This window comes from Dipodomys ordii, unplaced genomic scaffold, assembly GCF_000151885.1.
Source record: "Dipodomys ordii isolate 6190 unplaced genomic scaffold, Dord_2.0 Scaffold27, whole genome shotgun sequence".
Classification (NCBI taxonomy): Eukaryota; Metazoa; Chordata; class Mammalia; order Rodentia; family Heteromyidae; genus Dipodomys; species Dipodomys ordii.
Window position 1 is genome coordinate 1,780,502 of NW_012267243.1, and position 6,721 is coordinate 1,787,222.

The window sequence follows — 6,721 nt, forward strand, 5'->3', positions numbered from 1 at the left end:
AAATTACTAAGGTGAACATTGTCTTATTTATCTCATTCTATATTTTTATGTTTTCAAATTGCATGTGTTTAATACAATTACAGTTGTACAAATGTATAATACATAGATTATTATTATGGGCTATGTATGTGGACATACTTAGAGGCATTTATTTTAGATTACTTATTAGGCTATGTATGTGTATATACTTAGACACTTTTAAGAAATCCTATGAGTTAATATACACAGAAGAAATAAAATATGAAATAAAAGAATGTAGGATTGTTATGTCATCTCTTCAAAATATCTCTATTTTGGATAAATGTTAAATATTAAATACTACCTTGATTTCATTTTTTTCTGGTACTGCTATTTTAACTCGGAGATCCATGTTTACTTGGATTTGCTCAGCCTGATCTCTACCAATTGAGCCATGCCATTAGCCTAGCTTTTAAAACTTATTATCTTTAACTAATTGTACCAAGGAGTTGTGCTTCACAAACAGTTTATGAATACAATGTGTCATAGTCAGTGTCACCCATTTCAACATTCTCATCCCTCTGTCTTCAGCCCAACTTTTGCTGTTTATTTTGAAAATGGAGTCTGGAAGACTTTTCTGCCCAGGATGGCTTTGTACTATGATCATCTGCTTCTCAGCCTCCTGAGTGCCTAAGATTCTAAGACTCGAATACCTACTCTTAAATAAGAACATTAGAATTTACCCTAATAACACACTTAGCCATAACACTGAGTGAAATAATCTAAAGTCTGAAAATTAATACAGTTTTGGAATTTCTTCTGTTACTTCCTAAACAAATTATTTTAACAACACATCTTGGATAGAAAGTCACAGATAAATGCTAGGTTACAAAAGGAAAGGTACATGTATATTCTATGGTCTCACTTGCTTATTTTTCTTAGTGAAAACTCTGAAACTTTTCTTTGATTAGGTGAAATATACAGAACCAGTAATACAAATCACACATATTTTATGTAAATTTCATGTAATTATAATCTGCATCCCTTTTTCCCCTGTCAAGTTTAAGTAAGACTTCCTGTGAGTACCAGGAGAAGGCAGGTGCTAGTGGCTCATGCCTGTAATCATAGTTACTCAGGAGGCTGAGTTCTGAGGATCATGGTTCAAAGCCAGCTTAGTAGAAAGGCCTTATTAATCACCAAATTGGTGGGAGTAGAGCTTTCATTCACATGATAAACCAGTACCTTTGAGAAAAGAGCTCAGAGACAGCACACAGATTGACCTCAAGCTGAAGACCATCAAAACAAATTTAAAAATTAAAAATAATAAAGAATATTAGGTGAAATTGCTGGTTGTAATAGCACATAGATTAGCACATAAGAGGCTGAAGAAGTAAGATTATGAGTTCATGTGTAGGCTATGTAAGGAGATCCTGTTTCAGATCTAAGAGATATTTTAGTAATGAATACTCTGGGAGTGTTCTTTTTCTTCCCTCAGAGTGGCCCATATTTTGGACAAAATAAATCTTTATTTGTAAAATATTCAAATAATGAAATATCATGCAGAAAATTATAAAGAACTACCAAATAATTTTTGCAAGTAATTAATAAAGGATGATTATTAAGTAAATGAAAATGATTCAAAAATATTGTCTTATAAATTCTCACATTGTCAAGTGATCACAATTCAAAGTATTATTAATTATCTGCCTACACCTATGCATATTAAGACTATGAAAATAAAACAATATGTATAAGAACATAAATGAGGCGTATTGGATTCTGGAAAAAATATTTTTATAGAGTAAATGTTAATATCCACATTAACTGATCATTTTCTTTTTACTAATGCTTATAAATATGACATGTTTTTAAAAAAATGAACTATATGAAAGATATTGATAGCATTTTTATATATGCATGTAACAGGGTTTTTCAAAACATACATAATCAATATGCATCCATCAAAAATTGGCAATATATTTTTCTTAAATTTTGTAATTGGCTGTTTAAATTTGTTCAATAAAGCTTATGATCTTAATATCTCATGTGGAGAAGAAAATGGTAATTTCATTAACAATCTCTTCTATCCCCTTGTTAACAAGCATAACTAAACCAAGTATTCAATATTTAATCTAAAGAATGAGAAGTGTATTTTGTTAACAATACATTGCTGAGGAGGAACTTCTGTAATGCTCCTTATTAATCTGAAGGACATGTGGTTATTAACACTAAACATGTGAGAACTATCATAATGTATGTGTGGCTAGCATTAAATACCCACTGGAAAGGAAGCTTTGTTATTTCCAATATATTATTTTGCCTATGGTCAGTGACAAATGAAATTTTGCTGCTCAGAAAATTCTTACTTCAAGTTTCAACTGTATTGAGAAAAACAGCATTGGCTAAGTAGGCAAAAATGTACCACAAAAAGATCTGAAGCCTTAACATAACTAAAATTATGTTTTACTTAAAATACCATTATTTAAGGAAATTGCATTTCAGTTTTCTTTTAAATAGGTTAAGTTACCAAGAAAACATTTGAGGAAGAAGAAAGCAAGATGATCCATACAACACCTTACTTCAGTCTACTAACAGCAAACACCACTTGTATGTAGAACTCTCATTAGAATTTAGTCTATAATTTATATGTTACCCATTTTTCCCTTAGGAAATGGGATAATGAGGATTCTAGATGGACTGTTATTTACTTTGTATATCCTATTATAACAGTAGAGATATACAATCAACTCAGTGGAAGTTTGATGCAATGCAAAATTTATATGATTGTCATTCATATTTCTTACAATGATCAAGGGTACATATGGTTTAAGATATTTTAGTGAGAAGGTGGCCAAAGGAAAAAAAATCATTTTTTTTAATTTAAATTTTATTTTATTTGTGAACATACTGTACAGAGGGGTTACAATTGCATGGGCAGGATAATGCGTACATTTCTTACCAAGCATTGCAGCCTCCTCCTTTGTTTACCCTTCACATCCCTTCCCAGTCTCCCCCCCCCACCAAATCCTCCCCCACCCCGCACCAACGTTGTAAAGATCATTTTCGACATGACAACTTGTACTTCTCATTGTTGAAATAACTTGTTTTTCCCCATCTCCTCCACAATTTATACTGACATCAAATATAGTGAAAGCAGGGGTTATACTGTGGGGGAGGGACATACAAAGCAACAAAGAGATAATCGTTAGATGTGTATTTTAATGTTTTTTTCTTTCATGCATGTGTTTCTAACGCATTTATAAGATTATCTCTTCCATCTATTTTTAATTTAACTTTGCATATGATGCAATATGTGGCTCAACATTATTTTCTTCACTTTCCATGTATATAGGACATTAAGTTTTGGTCTTCAAGTTCAACTTTTAGTCCTTGTAATAAGAAAAGATATTTGGGAGTTTAGTTTTCTTAAATTTTGTAAGAATTGTTTTATGACCTAATATATGATCTATTCTAGAAAATAGTCCTCATATATTCAAAACAATACAGAAAAAAGCATTTGAGAAAATTCAACATCCCTTTACGATAAAAGTTCTAAAGAAGTTAGGAATCCATGGAACATTTTCCAATATAATAAAGACTGTATGTGACAAAACTTCAGCTAGCATTATACTTAAAGGTAAAAAGTTCAAACCATTCCCTTCAAAATCAGGAACAAGACAAGGATGCCCACTTTTTCAACTCCTCTTCAATGTATTCCTGGAATTCTTAGCAAAATCAATAAGGCAAGAAGAAACATATAAAGAGTATCTAAAAAGGGAAATTACAGGTGAAGCTATCCCTCTTTGCTGATCACATGATCAAGTACTTAAAGAACCTTACAGGTTCCTCACCCAAGTTATTTGATTTTATTAAAACCTTTGTCAAGATAGCAAATCCCCCAAATCAGAAGCCTACTTAAATGCCAACAATGAGAAAAGTGATAGTTGAATCAGGAAAGAAACTCCATTTTTAATAACTTCAAAAAAATGAAATACTTGGGAATTAAGTTAAAGATGTGAAAGACCTCTATTATAAAAACTTCAATACTCTGAAAATTGAAGAAAACCTATGGAAATGGAAAAAAATCCCATGTCCCTGGTTGTGAAAGAATTAAAGTAGTAAAAAAATGGGTTGGGGAGGAAGGGATAGGAAGGGGAAACAAAGGAGGAGGCTACAATGCTTGATAAGAAAAGTCCTCATTATCTTGCCCATGTAATTGTAACCCCTCTGTACAGTATTTTCACAATAAACAAATAAAGAAATCAATAAATACTACATAAAAGGCAAAAAGGTAATTCTGCCCAAAGCAGTACACAAATTCAATGCAACACTCAGCTAAATCCTAACAATTTTCTTCAAAGAAACAGAGAAATCAAAGATTCACATGGAATAATAGAAGACCCACAATATCAAAAATATTTAGCAGGAAGAACAACACTGAAGGAATATGAATACCAAACTTCAAGCTTTATTACAAATTCATAGTAATAAAATCTCCTTGGTACAGGCATAAGAGTAGGCCTGAGGACCAATGTAACTGAATAGAAGACCCAGAAACAAGCCCATAAACATATAGCCACTTAACATTTGATAAAGGAGCCAGCCAAAAATACACATTGGAAGAACAAGCCTCTTCAACAAATGGTGCTAGCAAAAGTGTCTATTTACATACAGAAAACTAAAGCTATATACCCCATATCACCTTGAACCAGAAACAACTCTAAATAGATCAATGACCTCAATGTAAGGACAGATAACAGGAAATGGTAGGGGAAACACCAAGTCTTCTCGGCATGGAGCCAAAGACCCAGAATCACAACAAATTTAAGAAAGACTGGTTGCATGGCTATATATCAAACTGAAGAGCTTCTGCATGACAAAAGACACAGCAAGATAAATAGAAAGCCCACAAAATGGGAATATCTAGTGAAGACACTAGCTAGATATAAAACAAGGGCCTCATATCTAAAATATACTTATAGCTCAAGAATTAACCCCGCCCAAAATAAACCATCAAAAACCCAACTACTAAATCAATATATGGGATCAGAGTAAGAAAAAAGGATGGTGAGCAGACACATGAAGTGTTCAGCCTCTCTGGCCATAAAACAAATGCAAATCAAAATGACACTGAGATTCCTCCTCACTCTAGTTAGAATGGCCATTATCAGGAAAACCAATAATGCTGGCAGAGATGTGGCCAAAAGGGAACCTTAGTACCCTGTTAGTGGTAATGTAAACTTGTTCAACCACTCTGAAAAGCAGTTGGGAGTTTCCTTAAAAATCTTAACATAGAGCTTTTTCCTGACTCAACAACTCAACTCCTGGGCGTTTATCCAATGGACCACAAATCAGGCCAAACCAAAGCCATTGACACAACCATGTTTATTTCAGCATGCTTTACCATGGCCAAGATATAGAATGAAACTAAATGTCCGTCAGTGGAACGATAGGTAGAGAGCTAGATATATAGACAGACAGACAGACAGACAGACAGACAGACAGACAGACAGACAGACACATATATCACATTTTCTTGATCCATTCATCTACGGCAGGACATTACTAATCCATTAGAAAGAATGATACTTTATCATTTGTAATGAAATGGAAAGACTTGGAAACTATTATACTAAGGAAAGTAAACCAGAGCCCGTTACCCACCAAGGTGATCAGATAGATGATGAGAAATGCCACAAAGAGGGGGTATTGCATCTCAGGGTGGTCAGAGAGTCTAAGGAGAATAAACTGAGTCAACATCGTAAAGTTGTAGAGGTCTATCTCTTCTTTCCATAACAGTCTGTCTGGAGGGAAGCAATACAAGTAGTTTGCCTGGAAATCAATGCAAGCATGCAAAACTATTGGATTCAGTGGAAGCTGATGATGGATTTCTCCTATGCAGATAGGCACTTGCTTCATTTTAACAGTGCCATCTTTATGTATACAGATCACACTGTCCAAAAATGAATGCATAATGTGCACATTGTCTGTTATTTATCTTCTTCTGTATTTTGTATGTTTGAATAATGTATATATATGTTTTAACACAGAGACAATTCATAGATTAATATAAGCAATTATATATACATATACATATATATGTATACTTTGAGATGTAAATTAATACCAGCAGTTAATACACATAAAAATATAAACATTGGAGTAAAGCAATGTAGGACTGTTGTATCATCTTTTGAAATATATCCATTTTGAAACAAGTGTGCAATGCTTCTTCAATTTCATTTTTTGCTAATACTGAGATTTGAACTCAGGACCTCAAGTACACTTGGCTTATTTGTTTACTTGATTGTCTATCACTTGAAAAGTACAATATAATTTTCTTTTATGTAGGCAATGATAGATTATTACAGAGTAAATAATGTTCAAAAAGCTATTGTCAGGTAAATTCATACAATGTCAAATGTTCATGATTCTAAGAACCATTAATTTTTTGACAACTGAGCATAATATTCTGAATATACAATAGCATATATAAGTACATACATGAGGCATATTGGATGGTAGAAACAATATCTTCAGAGACAAATTTTCAATATCCAATTATATGATGTTATTTCTTTTTACTCAAATTATAAATTATACATTTTTAAAAATGTGTAATAAAGTCTCCTTGGTACAGGCATAAGAGTACGCCTGAGGACCAATGCAACTGAATAGAAGACCCAGAAACAAGCCCATAAACATATAGCCACTTAACATTTGATAAAGGAGCCAGCCAAAAATACACATTGGAAGAACAAGC